Source organism: Ornithodoros turicata, chromosome 2, assembly GCF_037126465.1.
Source record: "Ornithodoros turicata isolate Travis chromosome 2, ASM3712646v1, whole genome shotgun sequence".
Lineage (NCBI taxonomy): Eukaryota > Metazoa > Arthropoda > Arachnida > Ixodida > Argasidae > Ornithodoros > Ornithodoros turicata.
In genome coordinates, this window is record NC_088202.1 from 117,171,555 (window position 1) to 117,198,772 (window position 27,218).

The following is a 27,218-nucleotide window of genomic DNA, read 5'->3' on the forward strand; positions in this document are numbered from 1 at the left end:
TCTTTACGGATTACTTGCTGGTCGGAATGTATTGTAACAGACTTTGGCATGCAGCCTTGTCATTTCGCATTATTGTCTTCGGTGTCTCAACATAGAAGTACTACTAGTACCGATATGACTATTGACTCCGTGTTTCTGTTGCCAAATGATGAAGACTAAATATTATCAGTCTTCCGTAGCCTCCAAAATAGTAAGTGCAGTGGCACTGATGGACTTCAGATAGGGCACGTTATTGTTCCCATACATAACACATATTTACTCGTATAATTGTTCTCTGAGTAGTGGTACTTTTCCCGATAAAAAACGAGCCAAAGTAACCGTCATTTTTAAAGGCGGATTTCGGAATATGGTTTCTAAATACAGGCCTATCGCTGTGTTGACAATATTTTCTAAAGCTTTGGAGAGCGTAATCTATTCACGCCTAACATCCTTTTTCATGAAACATCGTGTAATTGTTCCCAGCAGTTTGGTTTGATGAATGTGTGTGTATGTGTGTGTGTGTGGGGGGGGGGGGCATTTGTGTATTAAGAAAAACGAAATGAAAGGTCAGTCTGACGGAGGTCAACTTGCTATTAAAAAAAAGGAAAAGGAAAAGTACAGGTAAAGAAAAAGAAGAAAAGGAAATGAGGATGAGTGGTCGATCAGCAGAGCTCGCGTTATTGTACGCAAAAGACAAAAAATATTCACAATATTGAGGCATAACCTCGAGGGGTGGGGATATATTTAGTAGACAAAAGGAGAAAAAAAAAACGGGGGAAAGGTCAGCCAAGCAGGACGTCGGCTTGCTATTCCGCAAAGAAAAAAAAAAGATGAACGAAGAATAACCTCGAGGCATAATACTGAGGTAATGCTTTTAACACTCGACATCTTCGTTGGCTTGTCTATAGCTCTGTTTACATGAATGAGACAAAAGCGTATCGTATCGACTTATCACAATAAATCCACTCGACAGGACACGCCAACCAATCCACCGGTCAGGATAGGTATGAGGAGGTGCGAGAACTCGATACGCTTTTGTCGGATTCACGTAACTCACGCGGCTCATAAAGCCTTCGATTCAATATACCACGATATTCTTATCACTAAATTTCACCAATACGGCATCAGGAGTCTGTCATCCCAGTTATTTTAATCTTACTTGCGTGGTAGGACGCAACTGGTTTGCATTTCCGACTAGGCATTACGAGATATACTTCCTATTACAGCTGGCGTGCCTCAAGGAAGTATCATTGGCCCTCTATTGTTTATTTTATATATAAATGGTGCCTTAGCAATTTGAGAAAAAGTACAATATATCATATATACGGATGGCGGCGCAGAATATTTTTATCCCGTCCTGTTACCTTTACATGTCCTGCTACTTTACTGGTGCTGACAGTTTATTAGAAAGAGAAAAATTCATTCTTATACAACTGGGCATGTATAAATCAACTACGAATAAGCCCTAAAAAGGTAAAGCAGTTAGACAAAAAAAGTAAGTATGTAGATATGACGGTTCGGGCTTTGGCTAGGTTCGTCCCCTATTTCCATTGCCAGTGAAGTAAAAACCCAATGGGGCAGTGTATCGCCATAACGGCTGAGAATGACCCACCATATCATCATCCCATTTGTGCGTGTGTGTGTGTGTGTGTGTGTGTGTGTGTTTGTTGGGGTATACTTCCATCAAACACTTTCCTGGACTGACGAAGTGGATGTCATCCCCTCCATGCGTTCAAATACTGTAGGCCAAGTGTTAATATCTCGCCACATACTCCCCACAGACGTCAAGCTATTATTGTAGAATACATTGTTTTTGTCAGTTTTCAGCTATTCGTATCTGGTATGGGGTATACAACAACCACGGCAAATATGACGGTCTTGCAGCATATACAAAAGATGGTTTATACGTATGGTAGGCAGTGATGGCCACTAACTACTTCTACAGTAGTTTAACTATAACTACTAACTACTTCGTGATGGAGTAGTTTAACTAGTAGTTCAACTACTTTTCAGGGGAGTAGTTAAAACTACTTCTTTAACTACTGCATTGTAGTTTAACTACACCTATAACTACTTAACGTTGTCCATCAACACCAATCCCTTGTAGTGTTCTTGGACTCTTAAATATGGATCACAAGCAATGATAAGCTTTGGCTCAAGCCACTGCTACGACCGTGAAATACAAAGCTTGCGGCGGGATTCTTTCTGTGCCTACGCGATAAACTGAGTTGCATAATTTTTCACAGCAAATGAGGCTTCACTGGACAACGGTGTTGCGGATTTAAATCCGGGGATTTGATTTAAATCCATCAAAGGGCTTGTGAATTTGATTTGGGATTTGGTTTACGGAGAAAATATGGCGACGATTTGAATTTGGATTGAATCACATTTTTGACAGATGATTTGGATCTGGAGTGAATAACAATTTTGGCAGATGATTTGGATTTGGAGTTTTTGTTGTTGTTTTTTTTCGACAGAATTGGATGTGTATTTGGTCAAGCTCCTGAATGGAAATGGTTGGATTTTGACTGCTACGAAACTTGACGTTGACGGGCGGGCAGATTCTTTGTCAGTCGTAACTGAGGCCGTCTCTGTAATTACGTTTTTACAAGACATTTGGCTGAATTGCATTTCACATATGTTTACACATGATGCAATGCAACTCTTAATCAGGAGAAGGTCTAAAAAGTGTTTGGATTTGAGATGGCTTGCCTTGCATCCCGCCATCTCGGTTCCCAATGTCCCGCTAAAAGTTGTGTTTCGTTTAAAAAGAAATGCCACGACTTTTTGATTGCGTGAAGCAGTCTACGGACACTGTTTGTAGACTGTTTCAAGTTTAAGAGGTGGTTTGTCTGTCAGACAGACCACCTCTAAGGCCTATAGCCATCTTCCCTTCCGAGCAAGGTACGTCATGCAATACTCTCGCACATAATCACATGGGCAGTTCGACGTCTAATTCACAACGGTATCACAGCTTTCTATGATTTCTTAGAAATGGAACGCATTGGAGAAAGCGCACCACTGGTCCACTGAGCTCAGACAATGTACGTTCGAGAAAAGGACTACCATACACGTATTTTGTCTGTTTTATTGGCTCTGAACTGCGACTGATGTCGCGTTCTGGTGTCCCAGAGATTGCTAAAATAAGTCCCAAAATGTCCACATGAGAACCAGTCGTATGAGGTCATTGTGTCCAGGAACAGGAATGTGAATGTTGGTTGCCCTTTTTCATAGAGGCTTGCTTATGGTCAACTTGGTGCCACCGCAGAACTCGTACCGCAAAAACGAACGACGAAATCCTCTATTTAAGCGAGTGTACAGTAAAGGATGATGTTGTTTCGCCTCTCTGCTATTGGATGTCCGCAGTGGCCCGCTACCCGCTGCTTTCGGAAGTAGCGAAACATGTATTTGCAGTACCTGCAAGTTCTGGAGCAGTTGTACGAGTGCTCTCTGCAGCCAGCCTGATCAAGACCACGAAAAGAAACAGGCTGCACCAAGCTACATTGGAGTATAGCTGGTCTTTCTAAACAAGAACTTGAGAGAATACTTAGACTGCTTAGGCGTGTTGGGCGGATGTACTACTGAGTTTGTTGTAACACAACTGCGGTGTGCAGCACGCAGCCGTCACATTTAACACAACATAATTCCCGGCAGTATTTGACAAATATGTTACTCCGATATCCACGTGAAAATAAAATGTCAGTGTCAACCTTTGCATCGCTATGTGGGCTGTTCATACTCTTCGCTGCAGGTGAGATTTATATGTGTTTATACCATGTCACGGGTCTTATCCAGCGAATGCATTCAGTAATTGTACCTTGTAGACATGGTCAGCTGCATGCTACAGTTATTCCGGGAACTTTAGCCCCCGGATTCGTTGACGGATTTGATGAATCCTGATTTAAAACCGGATTTGATTTAGCACACCAAAAACAAATCCGGATTTAAAATTATATTTGTCGCCTCAAGTTTAAATCCGGACTTGATTTGGATTTGATTTGCAGTGTTCCGAAAAACATGGATTCGATTTAAATCCGATTTGACTCGTTAAATCCGCAACACTGCTGGACAAGCATTAAAAGCGAAGATTTAGTACACATGCACGACACAATTGCTCTGCACCTCCGTTCCCATCAAACAAGTAACTCAAGGTAAAAGTCGGAAGCACAAGCTTGCGGCAAAATCGGAAGTAGTTCGCGCCTTCAGTAACCTAACTACTGTAGTTAACTACTTAAAATAGTAGTTTAAGTAGTAGTTGCCACTACATTTCTGCAAGTAGTTGGTAACTACTTTTTAACTACAATCTGGTAGTTTAACTAGTAGTTTAACTACATGTAGTTAACTACTGGCCATCACTGATGGTAGGTAAACTTCCTGCTCGCCACCTCATAAATGGGACCGCAAAAGACAACACGAAATTATTCCTATACAAAGCTTGTTACAACGTGTGTATCTATCCGTATATCAAACGGCATTAAGCAAACACCGTGTAGAATTTTTGTCCACTATCCGCTGAGACAAAAATGTTGTCCTACTCGGAGAAACATAAAGTGGCCCGTGCACACACACACACACGTATGCATTGGATGGTGATGGGGTGGGCCGTGCAGCGCACAACGTGTGGCCACCAAAGTCTGTCTGCTATTTTACACCCTCACTCCTGTATAAAATGCGCCAGACGAATTTCCCCAATTGCGCAACTTGTTGTGTGGAAGCCGTCGTTGAGCACTGCCTCCTATCCTGCAACCGGTACTTCTCACAAAGACTCATCATCCAACGCCACTTGCGACAACTTGGCTATGCTAACGACACTTTGGCCACCCTGCTCGGCCCGGTCCTGCACAACCAGGGGGCAGTTACGACTACATTCTTGAGCTTTCTCCGTGCCACCGGCCTCTCGACCAGCCTCTAAGGCCCTTTTGTGTGTCTGTCTGTGTGTGTGTTTCTTTTCTTTAATTTTTTTCGTTTTCCTTTTATGGAAGGAATAGCAAGTCGGCCTATGTCTGACAAACCTTTCCACGCTTTTTTTTTCAATAGCCCCCACACCCCTGCAATCTTACCGCAGACTTTGAACAGACGTGGTTTAAAGAGGCTTAAAAATTGGGCTGTGTGGTTCTTCGTAATTAAAAACGATAAAACCAGAGTGCCGAAGAGAGAGAGAAAGAACAGTGTTTTGTCAAGTCCAGTCTTTTTGCTCCTCGGCATTGGGTTTTATCGCTTGTAACACACATGGGTGTTTTTCTTGTCGAGGCTCCTAATGGCTGGAGGCTGCCTACCAGGCGGGAGATAAAACTGTTATTCACGTAACGAATGTTTTTTTTCTCTTTCTCTATGTTGTGATAGTTATAAGGGATTGTCTTCTGTTTCTGCATTTCTGTACTTCGTGTTTCTTTTCTTTTCTTTGTGCCATTCAGCGTCCATCACCACATTTCTAGAACTGTATGTTTTTGTCATCGTTGTATATTATTGCCGTTTGTGTCACTCTGGTGTTCTTCTTGTACCGTAATATTTTTGCCAATGTATAATTTTGCGGGGCATCGCAGCCGTTTGTACTGCATAGGAGCATGGGGCCTTTGCCGAGCTATTATCTAGGTTTTTGGTTCGGGCTGCGACACTATATGTGGAAATAAAAAGAAATACAATGTGATATAGTTCATCGCTGAGTTGACTTTCGTGCAAAAATGGCAAATATTTGATGCTGTAACGTGCGTCTGAAACACACACAGAGCATACAATGATATAGGACAGTTTCCACTCGATGAGGGATTTATATTTCCACTATAAGATTACCATTATCGATGTAAGGCACCATTGTGTGGACGTCAGTGCTCTGCTGCTCCATAGTCCTGAACTGGGTTCGGTTCCCTGCCAAGCGGTTCCCTACCATAATACGTGTTTAGCATGCCCATCCGTAATACACATTACGAAAATATCTACTAGGTATGTATGTAGGGTATATTTCGGGAGGAGGACGGGGAGTGACCTCATTAAAGGGCAACCCGCATACGACGTTTTCTCGACGAAAAACCGTCGACGGCTCGACGGTTTTCCGCTGGGCTCCGAAAATAGTAAGTGCATACCTGTTTCGCCGACATCTGTGGTGAGCAGATCTCGACGGGTCGACGGTTGACGACGGAAGTGGCGCGTCCTTTCTGACCGGTCCTTTCTTGCCGGAAGCTGCCGCCGGCACAGCTTGCTGCATGGCGTACGGTTGTGTGAGGGTGCACCGGGCGCCATTTCGTGTGTACAAAGCGATACAGACAAGGGAGATAACGTGCGAACTCCAATTCAGGACGCAGGAACATTCCTCCTGTGCAAGAAAAAAATGCAAGTCGCCCCAGTTGCAAGACACATTGTTGCGATTGTTGTTTCCGCAGGAGACAACAGACGTGAGTGTCACTCAGAGAATACGTGTTTAGTTACTCAACACGCAACTGAAGCTTCCCCTCAGTTCTTCGGCTCCTCGAGCTTGGGGTGCAGGAGGCCAGCACATCTGGACGGGAGCCTCAGGCGTCACACGCTCCCTATACCCTGAAAGAGCCTCATGTTCACTGTACCACTGTTCTCGGATCCGCTGAGAGCCGCCGATATTTCGAACAGAAATATCGGCGGCTCTCGTCCTGAGGCACTCCCTCCATACCTTGGTGAACCGTGTTTCCTGCCAATATGGAAAACATCGTAAACCGCGCCGATAATGCTTACTAACATGCCTGATGTTTAATTTAAAAAAAAAAGAAAGAAAAACCTACATCGTCTTTTATTTGTCTACCAAGAGGTCTGCCCGTGATCTATGCGGGGGCACGGGATCTATTTATTTTCACAGGAAAAGTAAGCCAAAAAGGACGGCTTGCTGTTCCTTATTAAATAATTCCTTAGTGCGTGCCTATTGCGGATGAATGGAAGGAGTGTCGGAAACGGAAGAAATTGGAATCCGCACCCACAAACACGTGAACCAGATGCAGGAAGCTGCAGGTGCTTGTGCCACCTCGAACACATTTTGCTATCCCAGCACAACCGCCGACCTCGGTGGCTCAGTCACATTCGTGGGTCAGAATGCGTGTCCGTATGCTGATCCCAAGGTCGCGGGTTCAAACACAGCCGAGGACGGTGGCAACTTGGTGGAAGGGTACAAGTTGCTCAGACACGCCGTCTTCCGCGTTACGTCCCAGGCAGCACACGACATCAGGCCGATGTCGGCAGCAAGTTGGGCATGTCGGCCCAACATATCCCCGACACTGCCAACTTGTGACCGATATACCACAGAAGTTGGCAATGTCGGCTCGATGTTGGCAGAAAAATGCGACATCTAGCCAACACTGCCAACTTGCGACCGATATCATGTTGAAGTGGGCGATGTCGGCTCGGTGTTGACCAAAAGAAGCGACATGTAGCCGACAATGGCAACATGCAACCGATATCACGTTGAAGTTGGCAACGTCGGCTTGATGTTGACCGAAACAAGTGACATGTAGCTGACAATGCCAACCGATATCCCTTTGAAGTTGGGAATGTCGGCTTCATGCTGGCCGACACAAGCGACATGTAGCCGACAATGCCAACTACTGACCGACATCCAGCACAAGTTGGCAGTGTCGGCTTGATGTTGACCGACACCTGCGAGATGATAATGAAAATGTCAACTTGCGACCGACATCCCACAGAGGTCGACAATATCGGCTGGATGTTGACCGAAGCCAACGACATGACGCTGACAAAGGCTTTCCATCGACCTACTCTTGTGTTCTGCACCAAAAGCAGTAGCTAACACATTCGCTACGTTCATGTCGAGTTAATATTCGAAGGAATTCCTCACTTGAGCCTTGTTTGTATGCGTGAGGGAATTAAACTGAGACACGTCACCTCCACCATTGTGATACCGAGACGAGCAGGACTATCGAATTTGCGGAAGCTCCTAGGACATGAAATATATAGTATCTCTTTTCGTTTCGAAAGGAATGCTGGTATATGCCAGTCCTTTTCTTAAGCTTCCCGCACTTATTGGCCCTAGGATTTTTGTGACGCCGTGCTCATTGCACGCCGTGGGATATATGAAACAACAACAACTTTATTTCAGGATGATGGGTGGGGAGTTTCATCGCCGGGGGCGATACTCTACCCCATTGCTGGAGGTGAAGCGGGGAATGAAGAAATGGATCCCGTTACAATGAGGATCGAAGTCCTGTGGCGTCCAAAAAGGCGAAGAGAGCCTTGAGGACAGAGCGTTGGTGAGCTGAATGCGGCCAGGGGCCAAGCAATTTTGTGAGGGATATACGCGAAACAAAGGAAACCATCAGAAAATGAAACGAGTACAAAACAATGGTAGAAACGAAACGTCGTTCCCTCGCAAATAACCAGTTTAACGTTGCAATTGTCGTTAAGATTGTCAACACATGAATACAAATACTAAATTATGTTGGCACAACATCGCCCACAAATCGGTACGTCGGCAGCATGTCGAACTGACATCGGCAGCATATTGGCAGCATGTCGAAGTGATATCGGGCCAATATCCTGACCCGACTTCGGCCCAACTCTGGGCGGTGTTGCAAGGTTCATGTTGGGTCGATGTCGGGGGTGTCGGCAGGAGTACATCGGGCCAATATCGGCCCGACATCGAGGTGCTGTTTGGGATGTGATGTGCCGTCTGTCGAGGTTTCGGCGCACGCCAAAGAACCCTCAGGTGGGCAATATTAATCCACAGACCCGACCACTGTGGCGTCGCTCATGATTGCAGTTGTCTCGCGAAGTAAAGCCCCGAATTATATATCCCAGCACAGTCGTTTATCGACTCCAAAATGAATTCTATGTACAGTGACATTGTCACGATAGGTAACGCCTTCAGAGCTGGAAATAAAATTCAGCTTACCTTGTGTAAACAACAATTTTAACTCAAGCTAGGTAGCAAAAAAATATCATAAAAATAAAAATATAAATATAAAATAAACAAATGAAATAAAATAAAAAATAAATCAAAGAGAGAGAGAGAGAGAGAGTAAGGTAGCAAATTGCGACGGGCGTGACGCTACTTAAACCGTGACGGACATTTTCCCTTTAACGTACCAGGTGTTAGGGCAAGGTAGGGCAAAATGAGACACGGGGCAAGACGCGACATTTTTTGCTCGACGCCGCCTGTCTCATGGCGATTTCGGGTGATGCACCTGGTAATCCGAGCGAGAGCGCCCAGGTCCAGTGCACGCTCTACACGAGAGTCGCTCTGGGGCAGTCATCACCCGAATTTGTCGGACGCTCTACCGCTCTTCTACGAGGGTCGCTGCGCTCGCTAGCATTGTGCGTTCGTCGTGTTCGTGAACTTCCGGCAGCATCGTTGGCGTCGTCGCGCACTTTCACCTGATCACAAGCATAGCTTGCGAGAAGCAGGTCACATCATCCTTTTTGTCATTCACATTATCGGTGTCAATTGAACTTTCATCGCTACTGCTTTCGTAAAGATCCATGCCGTCAATGGTGAACGCGACAAAGAGACAGATGACAAGACATGTGACAGGCAGACAGCCGCAGGAGCAATACGTAGCAGACGACACTCGCGAGGCGCATATATGCGCATGCCGCGCATGCTCGCCGTCGAGAGCGGAAGAAGAGAGTTGAGGGCGGTTTTGGCTCGGCCTCTCGCAGCAAGAGCCAAAAAAGTGCTCTTGGGGCGAGCAAACTGCTCCGTAGTGCATCACCCGAACACGCGGCTCTTGCTCGGACCGCACCACCCGAATTTACCGCTCGGGTTCGGGGCAGAAAAAAGCGCCCCAAATGCATCACCCGAAATCGCCATCAGAGACTCGTTGCTCCATGCTCTTGATACTTCACTCATACTAGGTGGCTCTGCATGTCCGGTTTATCCGAAGACCGGGATGGTGGTCCCTTTACTGAAACCAGGTCAATCACCGCATCACATCGATTCTTTCCGCCCAATAGCTCTTACAAGCTGTGTCGGGAAGACCTTGGAACGTATAATATTCAATCGCCTGAGCTGGTACCTTGAGAGCACGGGTTTTTTCCCGAGATGGCGGGTTTTCGCCCAGGCCGGTCAGCAATGGACAGCGTCATAACTCTAACCAGTAGGACACAACAGGCAAGGGTCGAAGGTTTGTAGACAGCCGCTGCCTTCCTCGAGGTCAAGAAAGCGTACGACAGTGTCCTCCATAGCGCAATCATGGCGACGCTTTCAGAAGCTGAAGTCGGGGGCTGCCCCTGGTCATGGATTAAAGACTTCTTGGCTCACCGCTCCCTGTTTGTGCGCACCGCTGACGGGGACACTGCGACGTTCCGCGCGCATCGTGGTGTCCCACAAGGGAGCGTCCTCAGTCCCCTCGTATTCAATATCATTATGGCTTCTCTTCCTGCGCAGCTTCATAATCAAACTCGCATTACACTATATGCTGACGACATATGTATCTGGACTTCCGCCGTTCGGCGTGACACGATCCAACGCCGACTACTAGGTTCATTAAACATCATTTCAAGATACCTCTTGCACCGCGGCTTGGTTGTCTCGCCTAGCAAGACGGTAGCCATGGCATTCTCACGAAGATCATTCCATCAGTACCCGCTTTTCATTGATGACTCACCCCTGACCTTTGTCACGACCTGCCGATACTTGGGGTAGGGATTACAATTGACCGTGGCCTGGCGTGGTCCCAGCATGTGAAGCTGCTTGCTACCAAGGCAAACTGTTTGGTAAATGCACTCAGGCGTATTGCTGGTGCATCCTGGGACCCGTCATGCTCTGACCTCTATCGTGTCCATCAGGCCCTGCTGTTGGGGACATTGCGGTACAGCTTACCCATTCTGCGTGGTCTCAGTCGAACCCAAGAACAGGAACTGCTCCACATCCAGGCCAGTAGTCTCCGTGTCTGTTTGCGAGTCCCCAGGACAACCGAGACGTATTCTGTCTTGGCAAAGGCGCGAGAGCAGCCGGTTCACATACTGCGGGATGGTGATACCCTTCGCGCTTATATACACACTACATTACACGGCACCCGCTCTACTCTCTTTGTCGCATTGATGAGGACTGCCCGGCGTCTGCTTTCGGCAGTGCCATTGCCCGCCTGAAAGGGAGCATTCCATCTCCCGCGTCTACACCAACCTATGCACCGGCGATGTGGACTCTCGAAAGACCCTGTATTCACACTAACATCCCTGTCCTCCAACGCAGAAAGACGTCCCCACAGTCGTGGCCCACCAGCTCACACTGGATCACCTCGCCTCAACACACCGACTAAGTCGCCATATACAGGGTGTCCCAGCTAGGTGTATACAGATTTTTTAAAAATATATATAACACTTTTTTCCAAGATGAAATCAATTGCAATATAGCGTTTGCTGAAGGGCACTCCCTATGAGGGCATTAGCAAAGTCTAAAGGCAATGTCTTAATTAGCTTTAATTAATTAACTTGTTAATTGTAAAAGCTACAAAGTTGTCCCAATGAGAACATTTGTTCCTTTCGGTCACCTGATATCGTAGCCGTTTCCAGAACAAAAATCCGTTCGATAGATCGCCCGCAAAAAATTCGTGAAGGAACGCAATTTTTTACTTTATTTTGTTCATTGCGCTTCTTAGAAGACGCGTCTTTCCTTCATCCCCAATGTGAGAGGGAGAAAGAGCACACTATCGCCTCTCGCGTCCTGGAAAAAGATTAAAAGGAAACAGAACATGCAACCCAAGATAAGGCCAGTTCCGATAGAGTCACCCGATACATTTGTTTTTGTTTTGTTTCCGCAAGTTAAAGCTCATCTTCGACACATGAGGCGGCACTGTGCTCCTTCCCCCTCTCACGTTGGGGATGAAGGAAATACGCGTCTGCGAAGATGCGCAATGAACAAAATAAAGAAAAAAATGTCGTTCCTTCACTAATTTTTTGCGGGCGATCTATGGAACGGATTTTTGTCCTGAAAACGGCTATGACATCAGGTGACCGAAAGGAACAGATGTTCTCATTGGGACAACTTTGTAGCTTTTATAATTAACAAGTTAATTAATGAAAGTTAATTAAGACATTGCCTTTGGACTTTGCTAATGCCCTCCTAGGGAGTGCCCTTCAGCATATGCTATATTGCAATTGATTTCATCTTGGAAAAAGTGTTATATAAATTTTTAAAAATGTGTATATACTTAGCTGGGACACCCTGTATACACCGATGGCTCAGTAACTCAAGATAGTTCGAGCGCTGCTTTCTACGTTCCGGATGAAGACCTAGGGCATGGTTTCAAACCCCCCTATACAGTGTCCTTGACAGAAGCGGAACTGTTTGGTATCCTGGCAGCAGTGGAGCATGTTACCGAATCCGGGCACGGAACGTGGGTCATTCTTACGGACAGCAAGGCATCATTAGATATGTTGTCGTCATCTCGCCCCAGCATAATAAGCGATTTGCATACCATGACGCTTCAAAAATTCAATGATCTCTTCGCCACTGGTTACAACATCACGTTTCAATGGGTCCCTGGCCACGTAGGCGTGTATGGAAATACCCCAGCAGACGCAGTAGCGAGACGCGCTGGGTCTGATGACACTTCGGCCCTGGCACCTCTGCCCTGGCACCCTGGTACTCCACATGCCGTCTATGCATACGCCGGCGGTGTGTCACATGTGCTCAGCAGTTCCGTGCCGAAACTACGACTTAGAACTCATTCCTACAGTCTATCGACCCATTGATGGAGTTCGTCATCACTTGCCACCGCAGCCGTAAAGAAGAATCCCTTCTCCACCTCCTACGACTCAACGTTGCCCCTACACCCTCACTTCTCTTCAAGATGAGTCGGCCAAATTCACCAAACTATAATGTCTGTGGATGGAAGCTGACATCCCACACCAACTCCTGTATTGCCAGCAGCACGTTCAACATAGGGACACCCTCCGTTGCCGTCTGCTCCAGATTGGCTGTAACGACGTTTCGTTTGCCGCTCTTCTTGGCCCCGTCTTGCACCCCAACCAGTGGGCTGCCCCCCCCCCCCCCCCCCCCACTGCCGCTCTCCTCGGTTTTCTACGAGTCTCAGGACTCGTGAACTGCATATGTAACGTTGTGCTAGTGTTTATTCTCTTCTTTCTTTCTTTCCTTTTCCTTCCTTTTTGTTGCCTTTTCTTTTAATTCCCGAGTTTTTCTTTTTTCTGTTTTGATTCCCCCTTTTTCTTCCTTTTCTTTTTGATTCCCTTTTTGTTTTTTCTTTCTCATTCCTTTTCTTTTTCGTTTTCTTCTTCGCCCTTTTCCTTTTTTTTCGGAATAGCAAGCCGGCTCTTTGCCTGGCTAACCTTTCCTTTCTTTTTTTCTTAATAAACATATCCCCCCCCCCCCCCCCCCCGGTATATCGCATATTGAGAATTGTCCGGATTGGTGTATGCATTGAAGAGAAAAAGAATGGTCTATTTCTGCCTGGAATGTATAAGACCCGCCAAATCTAGCTCGAGTGGCTCAGTGGTTATCGTGGTGGCCATGTTACGTCGAGTCTGGGACGTACCCGTGTTCGAATCCAGGTGCCGGCTCGAATAGGGATGCTGGCTGTCTCGGGTTTTTCCCGTGTTTTCCTCAGACGCTTTCAGACATATGTCGGCACAGTCCCCTCAGAAGTCGGCCCAGGATTCACATTCCCCCAGGGCGTCAATCGTGGCGTTTCCCACCTCTGTGAGGCCGACAACGGCAAGCCCTTTCACCAGCACCACCACACCGCCAAAAAGGCGCGATTTTCTGCCGTCCTTTTTCTTATCTCTGCAGCAGCGTATCGCAGGCTTATTCTGCCAATGTAAGTTTACACCCTATTTCTTTATTTATTCATCTAGAAATATGCAAAATATGGGCACACTATGTTATTCGGTGCTGAACAAAAAAATAATGCATCCAGTGATATGCGCGGGGCAAGGCGCGACAATTCAATGTAATTTAATGTAATTTAGAAACGGATGAGCTAACTATTAGTTGGCTTTATGCTTGTTCCTCAGAGAGTTCCTTTTTGCATATTGCCTAAGATTTTCCAGCAAATTTTCCTTTTTCTTAGGATATTTCCAGCAAAGCAGAAGCGCGGCAAAAGCGAGCGACCAGCGACACATCAGACTGGAGGTGCCTTGCTTGCAAAGGACGTTGGAGCAAAATAGCCGTGCTTTGTGTGGCTTTATTGCACATCATGTGGGCGGTGGGCTCAGGGGGGTTGTGTAGGGGCCCACCGGCTTTACTTTGTCTGCTTCGATTGCAAGAACTAATTGCATAGTTCATTACCACGGCGTGTCTGATCTTGCCCCACGCGATGTCCCGTCTTGCCCCGAGGGTTAGGGCAAGACGAGACAATCTGCATTTTTGAATTTGTTGTTTTGTGTTTATTTTAGAGAGGCTACGTCCGTACCGCATTTCGAGTTCAGAAGCACTAGACCCCTGAGAAATGCTTATCGTGGTATGTTTCACGTTTGTGTTTTGTTTTAATTTTTGCTTGCAAGGAGCGCTTTGCGCATCACCGTTAAATATAAGGATATATCGTACGCGTGCAGGACCAGAGCCATATTTAGCAGCATCAAATAACTGATGCAGCAAGCAACTGCAAACACACGAAGGAAGAAGAGGAAACAGAAAAGAAGAAACGCAACAAAGATCGTGAAACATACCGCGATAAGGATTTGCCTGAATCGCGTATGACGTTTTTCTGTGACGTTAAGTGGGGGCGGAGATATCGACGTCACTATCGCTCTTTTGCCGATCACTTGCGCTTTACGACGGCACGGCAGACCCAGCAAGCAGCACAATGTACTGACAGTCGAGTACAATGGGGGTGGACGGTATGTCTCTTATCAATGTTCTTTAGTTTCACGGGTCTGTTCAAGGCCTTCCACCTACCCGTCCACCCCCATTGCACTCGACTTTCAGTAGATTGTGCTGCTTGGGCACCTGGAATAGGTCTGTGGCGAGTGCTACGATTACTCTTGTGCTTCATCAGTAATTCGAGCGGATCATGTAAAAAATAACAAAAGTAAAAGTCCTCCTAAGGCAACTCCCCTTTTTAGGGAAATCTGTTCCAGATAAAAATAAACACCCTGTGTATGTGTATTAAGGGGCATACCAGTTCTGTTCCGTTGCCATCATGCGCATGTGTAGGACGAGTCAATTTTGTTGTACCACCATATATAGGCCTGAACTTAATTTACGGAGCGCGCACGCTGTCTAACAGCGCACTGTAGAACACATGTGACAAAAACAGCAAACGCGCAAGATAGAAAAGGCGAAAAGAGTGGCTTTGCGTGGATCGCATTTCGCTCATTTCCATAAAACGCAAGCCCGAAGATTCAGGACACGGTGATGCGTTGCCGTAAGTGGATACACGACATGTTCTCAGCGAACTACACAACGACGCAGGCGAAAGGATAGGGCCAGATAGTGTAATGTAAGGCAAAAACAGACGCGGGGTAAAACGTGATATTTCTTGCACAGTTGCTTCGTGTCGTCGTGGCGCTAACACGGAGTCAAAATGTAGCACACATTATAGGGACGCTTGAAGGTGCGGCTGCCGATATATCGGCAGCACACGACATCGGGCCGATATCGGCAGCAAGTTGGGCATGTCGGCCCAACATATCCCCGACACTGCCAACTTGTGACCGATGTACGACAGAAGTTGGCAATGTCGGCTCGATGTTGATAGAAAAACGCAACATGCAGCCGACAATGCCAACTTGCGACCGGTATCACGCTGAAGTTGGCAATGTCGGCTTGATGTTGACCGACACCAGCGAGATGACGCTGACCATGTCAACGTGCGATTGACATCCCACGAAGATTGACAATGTCGGCTTGATGGTCACAGAAACCAGAGACACGACGCCGACACTGCCAACTTGCGACCAACATCCCACTGAAGTTGGCAATGTCGGCTCGATGTTGACTGAAGCCAACGACATGACGCTGACACTGGCTTTCCATCGACCTACTTGGTGTCCCGCGCCAAAAGCAAGTAAGACACACATTCGTTACGTTGATGTCGAGGTAATATTCGAAGCAATTCCTCACTTGAGCCTTGTTTGTATATGCGTGGGCGAATTAAACTGAGACACGTCACCTCCACCATTTTGATTCCTAGACGAGCAGGGCTCTCGAATTTGCGGAAGCTCCTAAGACATGAAATAAATAATATCTATACGAGTACCTTTCGAAAGCTTCTTGGCTACAGTTGGCAATACAAAGCTTCTTGCACTTCGTGGTCCTAGGAGCTTTCGTCTTGCTTTTTGCAACGCCGTGCTCATTGCACGCCATGGGAAATACGAGAAACAAAGGAAACCATCAGAAAATAAAACTAGTAAGAAACAATGACAGAAATAAAACGTTGTTTCCTCGCAAATAACCAGTCAAACGTTGTTTTTGTAGTTATAACTACAAAAACAACGTTAGACTGGTTATTATAGACTGGTTATAGCTACCTTCGCTGCATCCTAATGAGGGTTCCTTGGATCCCAGAAAGGAAGTTGCGCTACTTCCGCCGCGTTTGAGAGCAAAAAATGCGTTCATGTAAAGACATGCACGGTGCATAATACGAAACGTGTCAGTTACAAAGACAAAAATCAGCAGTAGGAGTAGCGTTATGCTTGTTCCTGAAGTATTTCTCGTTCACACATTGAGTATGGGATGTTTCGTTCATTTTTCGTTTTGCGTACACAAAACAAACAGGTTGTGCAATGTGCAATGGCAATGATGCAGAACGAAAGGGCACTGAAGTGCAAGTTGAGTTCGAATTTTAATGTTACAAAAAAAAAAAATAATAATAAATAAAGAAAGAAAACGGAGGTTTCTGCTACCCCCATAATGAACCCCTAAATGAATGAACCCCACTAGAAAAAAGAAATAAAAATGAGAAAAGTGAGTCATATGACGTACGAACAGGAAGTGCATTATTCGCAAAGGACCAGCGCACCGCATGTGGAGAATGGACTCATAAATATTGCATTGAGGGTCATGAAGTTCACTCTGCTTGTTTCTATTACAAGGACTAGCTGGTACGGTTAATTCGGTTGTTGTTGTTGTCGCGTTTTGCTTTGCGGGTCGGGGCAAAGCTGTTTGCGAAATGTCAGGTGGAAATGCATTTGCTCGCACTGCGCAGCAGGTGGCTTGCTATTTTTTCTGAGCGAGCGTCACCCACGTTGCGTTATTATCAGTATTATTTATTTATTCCAATCAATATAATCCAAATCGCGTTGAACTTCCTACAACAACAACATATATATTCTGATGATGAAGTGGGGAGGTTTTCCACACTAGGAGTGGAACGCTACCCCATAACTAGGGGGGAACTTCCGAGAAACATTCCTTACGCTGCTACAAAGTAGGTGATGCAAATGAATCGTGTAGAAGGGAAAGTCAATAAACCCAAAAGACACAATGTAAATGAAGTCAGAAAGTCAATTTTGATCCCGCGATAAATGTAAATATTCTTACAGTTCGTATGTTCGTGTCCTATTTATTCGTTAAAACTATTTATTGTTTTATGAGCTCCACAAAAAAGAACACGAACCTCCTGGAAATTGGCTAGCCTCGTGCACGCAGTTAAAATGACCACATTTGCAATGCTCCCTTCAAGATAACGCCACACTCTCCGGAGAGCGACAATTCCCATGTACGTCACATTAGTGTTTCCAAACTTCTGCATATTGTCACGGATGAAAACAGACGAGCGAGACGGCGAATAATCGGCGAACGCTTTATTAAGCGGCTTAGCTGATTAATACAAGAGCGGTAGTTCTTAAACTGAACTAAGGTGAATAATAATGCTCTGACTGGGAGCTCACAAGCTTTTATACACAGCGGTGAACATTGTAGAAAACATGCGTCGGTGGGAGAACAAAATACAGAAGCCTCTCCAAGGCCGCCGGCCCGTCCTTGAGATTGATGCGGGCGAAGGAGCAGATGCTTCCAGAAGGATCCCTTGCCAATCAGCGCGGCGTGTCGTGGATTTCAGCACGTCGCTCGACGCCTCGCCGTCCGTTGTTACTGTTCTGTGTGGTCGCTTCAAAGATGATTCGTGGCATGGGCCCCTCCGTAGACGTGGCATCGTCTCGATGCCGTTTCTTTTTTCGTCGTGATTGTCTCCTTCGGGCCAGTCTACAGCGCTACCTGCTGTAGTACAGCTTGAGTCGAACGACGTGAACTATTTCAGTCGTCGGGTGTCGTCGAGAGGGAGCCGTAGGATTTCTTATGCTAGCCTGCTTGTAAATGCCGTTCCCCTATCGGTAACTAAGGCCGTAGGAGCTCCATGCCGTAGTACGATGTTCTCGATGAAGAACTTAGCCACTTCTGTTGCTGTGCCCTGTGGAAGTGCCTTAGTCTCGGCATAGCGTGTCAGGTAGTCGGTGGCGACGATTATCCAACGATTTCCGGAAGACGAATGTGGGAAGGGCCCTAGTAGATCCATCCCAATCTGCTCGAACGGCGCCGACGGCGGTGTGATTGGTTGAAGGTACCCAGAAGGTCGTACCGGCGGTGTTTTTCGTCGTTGGCATTCCCGGCACGTCCTTACGTAGTGGCGGACGGTCTTGACCAGTTCCGGCCAGTAATACTTTTCCCTTATGCGGGTCAGTGTCCGGCTGTATCCCAAATGACCTGATGACGGTTCATCATGGCAGGATTCAAGAATCTCGAGGCGCATGTCTCCAGGCACAACGAGAAGCCACGTAGCGCCTTGTGGTGCGTGGTTTTCTTTGTAGAGGACAAAACTGCGTAGGGAAAAATTTGGGAGTGATCTTCTGAAGATGATGGGAATCGAAAAGGAAAAGCAAGGAAAGAAAAACAAAAAGAAACGAAAAGAAAAGGAAAGAAAGAAAGAAGAGAATAAACACTAGCACAACGGTTACATGCAGTAACGAGCCCGGAGACTCGGAGAAAATCGAGGAGAGCGGCAGTGACAGCCCACTGGTTGCGGTGCAAGACGGGGCCAAGAAGAGCGGCCAACGAAAAGTCGTTACAGTCAATCTGGAGCAGACGGCAGCGGAGGGTGTCCCTATGTTGAAGGTGCTGCTGGCAATACAGGAGCTGGTGTGGGATGTCAACTTCCACTCCACAGACATTACAGTTTGGTGAATTTAGCCGACTCATCTTGAATAGAAGTGAGGGTGTACGGGCAACATTGAGTCGTAGGCGGTGGAGAAGGGATTCTTCTTTACGGCTGCGGTGGCAAGTGACGACGAACTCCATCAATGGGTCGGTAGACCGTAGGAATGAGCTGTAAGTCGTAGTTTCGGCACAGAACTGCTGAGCACATGTGGCACACCGACGGCGATGTATAGACGGCATGTGGAGGCTGTAAGCGGCAGAGGTGCCAGGGCCGAAGTGTCATCAGATCCAGCGCGTCTCGCTACTGCGTCTGTTCGGGTATTTCCATACACGCCTACGTGGCCAGGGACCCATTGAAACGTGATGCTGTAACTAGTGGCGAAGAGTTGATTGAATTTTTGAAGCGTCATGATGTGCAAATCGCTTGTTATGCTGGGGCGAGATGACGACAACATAACTAATGATGCCTTGCTGTCGGTAAGAATGACCCACGTTCCGTGCAAGGATTCGGTAATATGCTTCAGTGCTGCCAGGATACCAAACAGTTCGGCTTCTGTCGAGGACACTGTATAGGGGAGTTTGAAACCATGCCCCAGGTCTTCATCCGGAACGTAGAAAGCCGCGCTCGAACTCTCTTGGGTTACTGAGCCATCAGTGCATATATGGCGACTTAGTCGGTGTGTTGAGTCGAGGTGCTCCAGCGTGAGCTGGTGGGCCACGACTGTGGCGACGTCTTTCTTGCTTTGGAGGCCAGGGATGTTAGAGTGAATACAGGGTCTTTCAAGAGTCCACATCGCTGGTGCATAGGATGGTATAGACGCGGGAGATGGAATGCTCCCTTTCAGGCGGGCAATGGCACTGCCGAAAGCAGACGCCGGGCAGTCCTCATCAATGCGACAAAGAGAGTGGAGCGGGTGCCGTGTAATGTAGCGTGTATAAGCGCGAAGGGTATCACCATCCCGCAGTATGTGAACCGGCTGCTCTCGCGCCTCTGCCAAGACAGAATACGTCTCCGTTGTCCTGGGGACTCCCAAACAGACACGGAGACTACGGGCCTGGAGGTTGAGCAGTTCCTGTTCTTGGGTTCGACTGAGACCATGCAGAATGGGTAAGCTGTACCGCAATGTCCCCAACACCAGGGCATGATGGACACGATAGAGGTCAGAGCATGACGGGCCCCAGGATGCACCAACAATACACCTGAGTACATTTACCAAACATTTTGCCTTGGTAGCAAGCAGCTTCACATGCTGGGACCACGTCAGGCCACGGTCAATTGTAGTCCCCAGGTATCGGCAGGTCGTGACAAAGGTCAGGGGTGAGCCATCAATGAAAAGCGGGTACTTATGGAATGATCTTCGTGAGAATGCCATGGCTACTGTCTTGCTAAGCGAGAAAACAAAGCCGCGGTCCAAGAGGTATCTTGAAATGATGTTTAATGAACCTTGAAATCGGCGTTTGATCGTGTCACGCCGAACGGCGGAAGTCCAGATACATATATCGTCAGCATATATTGCAATGTGAGTGTGATTATGGAGCTGCGCAGCAAGAGAAGCCATAATGATATTGAATAAGAGGGGACTGAGGACGCTCCCTTGTGGGACACCACGGTGCACGCAGAACGTCGCAGAGTCCCCGTCAGCGGTGCGCACAAAGAGGGAGCGGTCAGTCAAGAAGTCTTTGATCCACAAGGGGTAGCCCCCGACTTCAGCTTCTGAAAGCATCGCCATGATTGCGCTATGGAGGACACTGTCGTACGCTTTCTTGACGTCGAGGAAGACAGCGGCTGTCAATAAACCTTCTGCCCTTGCCTGTTGTGTCCTACTGGTTAGAGTTATGACGCTGTCCATCGCTGACCGGCCTGTGCGAAATCCCGCCATCTCCTCGGGAAAAAAGCCCGTGCTCTTGTTGCGGGATGTTCAGTGACTACAGCCACGTTAGAAACACAACTGGGCACGTATCGTTTGGAATCGTAAAAATTTGCGTAGCAATTTCAGTTAACAGAATTATTTTGTAAGTATTTCCGCCAGAGCGCACGCTCTGCAAACTTCCATATCGCATGCTCTCGGCGAGCGAATACGGAGAACTGAATGAAGACGAATTCTGAGTGTCTTACATTTTTTTCTTTTTTGCAGCTAGCTGGTACTTGATGGCACAGATTTGACATTGGCATGCACAAGGTGCACCACCCCAGCTGGATTAACCACACAGCACTAATAATAGAAAGAAACGGCTGCGTAAATCATCTAACGTGATCCAGTGACCATAGTAACCGTGTTGCACGCGTAAGCCGGAAGGTCACCAGATGGCAAGACGGGAAGTGTCACATTGTACTTCCGGGCAGCGAGGACATGTGGTAGTCACACTGCTGAGTGTAACTGTCACAAAAGAACGACCAACTATCAGAAGTAGAGACACTCAGTGGATTCCGAGAGTTTTGTCCACAGCCAAAATAAGTCTTCTGCTGCTATTTTTTAAAGTGCGCATTTGTAAAAAAAGAAAAAAGAAAGAAAAAGAAGGCGTAGTAAAAAAAGAAAGCGTATACTTACATAGTTCCTGTGCTGGCACTTCAAAGCTGCGCCGAAGTCCACAATGGAAAAAGGAATCAACTTATGAATAATTCCCCAGTATTGCATATGCTTAAACTAAAACTGGGATACGGTACGTCGGACCTTCGTTATGCAGCCCCGTTGGCGCCAGCTGGAAGTCATTTGTCAAAGCAGCGTATCGGAGGTATGTTTAAAGAACAGGCCAAAGTTTCTTGGCGTACTTTAAGTAAACAAAACCAGCGGGACGCAACACAGGCCGAGTGCCCATGAAACGCATCTGGATTCAGGGAAGGAGAGCCCACAAAAGAAACCTTTTGCAGAATTGAAAAGGGTATTTATAGTGATTGGTAGCCTCCAAACAACAACAACAAGACATGAAGGAGATGTGATGATGACATGAGATGTTTCTCCATGGTGGCCACAGGACCTTACCCCACTTCACAGCGGTTAATATGAGAGGATGAATTATGATGAACGCGAAGCGACGACATTTCGGAGTTCTGTTCAGAGCTCTTCGAGGAGCTGCAAAACAGGGTCATGGCCTTGTTCGTAAAATTGCATATCGTAAGCAGCAGGAGCCACCGGAACAATGAGAAAACCCAGGACACAAAAACATCTTACAAGATTAAAGTGACATGAAGGGGGGGGGGTCGAAGTGGCATGAACGATCGTTACTGCAGTGCATCCAACCAGTCACTGGAGAAGATCTTGCGATGCTTGAGACAATAAAGGCGACACATGAGCCGTGGTTAGATGAGCTCGACAGAAACAGGTCGAGTTGAGTTATCGCACCTCCTCACATCAATCCTCCCTAGAAGATTGGCTGACACGACCTGATGGGAGAGGATTTGATGCGATAAACCAACTTGACCCATTTCTGAAGCGTTCATGTAACTGCGGCTACAGTGGCGATGGAGCACCATGTCTACACGAATCGCTGCACATATTCTCGTCGGCATAGGAGTATACGACTGTCTGGCTGCACCTCTCCATCAATTTCTATCATCACCGATTATAGGTAGCTGGTTATCATATCCGTATATATCTGCAGTGATAACAAGACTATCTGATCCCTACTTAACCACTTCCCACTCGCAACTGGCGCTTGGGGAAAACTATACAGGGGATCAGTACGCGGCTCGCACTTCCGGAAGTAAGAAGTGAATATGACGGATCTTGTAGAGTAAATGAGGCGATGCTCCGTACGAAGAAATTGCGCTGCAGCCTCGCACTCTTTGTCATGAGTATCCTTTGCCCAAAAGAGCACTCACGAAAATGCAGGGTTTCAGGAAACTATTAAGGCAAAGTCTTAGTTATTACGTTGCGTGCCATGATGCACAGTTCCTTGTGCTGTGCGTCTGAGCTTATCGATCGAGAGGGCGTATACTCTATAGAAATTATCTTACTTCTGCGAGAAGAATTCTTCACTGAATTCGGGGGCTTTACGCCATTGTGTTCGGCGCCTGTTTTATATTACCCACTACGAGACACCATCTTAAAGTTCCCGTGCAACCTTTTGAGGTACTTATTTACTTGCTGCTCATGAACATGAAACTTGGTCGCGGTAATTGCCCGCTGGCGTGCCATTTGAGCACTGGGCGTAGCGGTTATCTGGCGCGCCGTAAACATCGTAAGAGCATCGCGATAATGGCGGGCGCTGTGATCTAATTGGGGGAAGCTGTGAGAATCATCTTTCCAGTGCTTAACGGCTATGTCGTTCCCTTCTCTCTGTACAGGTCGGCTGCGTTCTTCCATAAGAGCAAGTGGAATCGAGGTTCATGTTTTCGCACGTATTAGCACGGATATGGACATCGGGCAGTGTCTCGTATGTCCTTTCCTGAGATCATTCTGGACCCTCTGTCTCAAAGTGGCATGTGAAAAAGATGTTCAACTTGTCAAATGATCGTGGACTGTCATTTATAACGCTATAACACAAATAAGGGAAAACGGAGCTGCTCATAACAGGCTCTATTAAGGCACAAACGCGTTTGGGAGTAGCCAGTTCTGACTGGGTCTGGACTAACCTCTCCATATTTTTCTTTCTTTTTCCAATCCAATCCAATCCAATCATAACAGGCTCATGCCAGTATGCTTAGCTTGCCACTCGTTTCTTTCTTTCTTTTTTTTTTTTTGTCGTTCATTCACGTGTAGTGTAGTGTTACTCAGCAAAGATCACCCATCCCATCATCCATCACTAATCATCATCACCACCATCCCCCTCTTCACTGGCATCATCATTACAGGAGTTTTTTTTTTACCAAAGGTGCAAGTGATGTGGAGTTGCGGGCCTCAATGGAGCCAAAATCTGCAGTTGATTTTTTCTTCAAATCACATCAAATCAAATCACCCATCCGACGTTCCAAGGTATAATCCATATACAATGTTTCAACGGGTGTATGTGATACCTTGAGTGCCACGTACAAGACACTGCATCTTTTTTCTTTAATTATTTTTACTCAGTACGTATATCTCTCGATGCCGTGGCATATTGGTCTCTCTCGTCTTCCTTAGGATAATGAACACGAACACCCAACCGAGCCCGGAGCTTCTGCGCTACCGCTGAGTATGAGAGGGTCTCTAGCTAGCTAGCATTACTGCTCCTAAAGCGACTTCATTCTTCTGGATAACTTCAGGACAGTCTTGTCCAATGTCAGTGTAGAGCACACTGCATCCACTTGAAGGAAGACATGAACCCTGTTGAGTCACGTTGGAATGTTCCAGACGCCGTCTTTCTGAGAAGAGAATCTGCCTCTTTGGGGTTAGCTCGACAGCGGCAGTCTAGTGTAGGCATTGTTGCACGGGAGCATAACATCACTCTAAGAAAGAAAAAAAATGAGTAAAATGAGGAGGGGTAAGTGCAGCTTCCAGTCCCCTAGATCGCAATTACTCCCCCTTTTAGTCCCATAACCCCAAAATTTACTCCCCGGGACTGCAAGTACTGCCTGTGCTGTATCATTGACTGTATTTGTGCTTTTGGATTTGTGGCCATTTACCTCATGCCGTTCCTATCGTTACCTGTACCGCATCATTGACTGTATTTGTGTTTTTCTTTGCTAACCCACTCCCCTCTGCATGGCCGAAGGCCTTGAGGGTATGTAAATAAATAAATAAATAGCCACTGAACTCCGCAAACGGTCTCCTGAATGCAACAGACTACAACAAATAAATCGTGACTATGACCTGGGATTCACAACTACAGAGCAGACAACGTAAACATGTGCTCTTCGTGAATTTGAAGGCTATATATCTTAGCTAGCTTAGCAATTTTCCATCCACACAAATTGTGCCCTATGCATGTCACAAGATTTCATATCACTCGACATATCACGGTTGACGGTTTAATTCGAAGTATTTTCATTCGTGCACATGCATTATGTAGGACTGTTAGAACAGAGCATGAAATGCAAGCACCACTTTGTGACATTGATTTAGTCCCATGTATTTAGTCCCGAAAGGGAATAATTTTTGTGGCAGTTAATATAGTGCCGCAAAGGACTAAAATACTCTTCTTTTTTTATTAGAGCGATGGAGCAAAAGGAGAAACGTGTTCGTATTGTACTATACTTGTGATCGTGTGATTGTGAGCTCTCTATCACTCGTATCGGTCTGATACGCAGTCACGACATCGATTGTTGTTGCGATTCATCATTGCAACAAGTCTTACATGATGAGCAACAACCATTTTCTTCGCACGTAACATGGAGCGTAAAACTCCGCCATTACCAAATACAGAAACGTTAAATTTAAGCGCTTTATCCCAGTCACAGGTATATGTTTCGTGTCAAATGTACATAGAAACCACTGCGCTGCCGTTTTTTTATATTTGTAAAAAATGTATCCTATATACTATTGTTCTAGGTAATTGATGCTCAAACAATTGTGGTACATTTGAATAGGATTTTTTAACGTGAGTTGTGCTTTGACTTTGGTGTGTATTACCTTGTTTTAAACGCAGGTTGAGAGGATTTACATTATGTGTTGATTTACATTATGTTATCTAATTGATTACTCTGCTATTTCGTTGCTCTTTTGATGAATTTTCGTTCTGCCTCCCTATTGGAAAAATGTCTAATAGTCCATCAGAAATTTTTGATGGCACCTGATGGCCACTTGATGGTCATTAGGGCACGTTGATGGTTCCATCAAGACCCTTGGTGCGTCCTGATGGAACTATATTCCTTCTTAAGGGCGTCCCGATGGAGTCTTGATGGGCACCACACCCCATCAGGACATCCTGATGGGCTCTTGATGGCTGTGCCTATATATATATATGATGGCCGTGCCGTGATGGCGCCATCAGGAAAGTCCTGATGGAAGTCAAAGGCCGACGGGAGAATCTGATGGGAGTACACCGTGCATGTTTTTGCATGCTCAATCGTTCATTAAGAGACGTACTTCGTACAGGCTTTCATTATGTACAGTACACAGCCCCACGTGGCGCACATGCATATATGCAGGGTGATTCACGAATGGCTGACCGGAGCGCGCTTCACAATGAGAGCATAAAACGGAAACCGGAGCGCTCCTCTGTGGTACTTGACTAATAAACGGGTGCTATATCATAAGCAGCACCTGTTTGTTACTCAACTAACACAAAGCTTGCCTCCAGTTGTGCTACAGATAGGTTAAACGTGGTCTCTTTTTAGCGTCACAAAATGTTCACAAACGCTTTACTTCGCTGACATTCTGAAGCAGTTTGTTTGGACCAGAGCTTAACAAAACGAGCGACAAATGAAAATGTGGCGATACTTTTCTGCCGCTATGGATAGCTGCTTCATAAAATGTGAGCAGTGTCTGTTTTGCAAATTCAGCTGATGATCCTCTAGTGGTATTATAGTGGCTACAGGCACTTATAATAGCTATAATCGAGTTCACCCAGAGAACCGATGAAACACGACGGAGAAGGTTGTGACGAAGAAGACAGTGCATGACATGAGATGGCACTTCTCTGCCGCTGTTCACCCACCCATCCAACCCAAAATGGCGGACCTTATTTTCGTTGGTTCTTGAGGATGTACACGAATATAATGGGACTTGTGGACCTATTGGACTTGATGGTCTGCTGGACCTGATGGCCTGCTGGACCTGGTGGGTCCCATAAGACATCAGGACCTTAGACATTAGCCTGAAGGTCCTTCAGGATTTTTTACCCAATAGGGCTACTTTTGAAGGGTACCGATCATTGGTATTCACAGCACGCAACTGACTTCCACGAGCTCACGGTCACGCGCACAAAACACAGAGCATGTTCCACACTAAGGTCAGCAAAACATGCACGCTCGAGCCAGTGCAACTTCTAATGCACGAAAACGACCAGCTGAATTCGCTGTCATAGCGAATTCAGCTGGTCGTTTTCGTGCATTGGAATTTGCACTGGCTCGAGCGTGCAAGTTTTGCTGGTCGTTCGCGCGCAGGGTACGTTCGGGAGCACTGAATCCGTGCAGGTTCTGTGTGCACCAGAAGACGAGCTCCCAAGTTCCACTTTCAGCTCCTTCTCACCCTCCTTTTTACACTTCCTCAACATGGCTGCCATAGAGCCGGCAAACCTACTGCATATTTGGATGCTTTGGATGAGTCAAGTTCTTCAAGCAGACAGCTTAAGCAGTAGCTGCAGTTACACCTCGCTTTATGCTGGGACGTTCGATATTTTTTTTGTCTTCTTG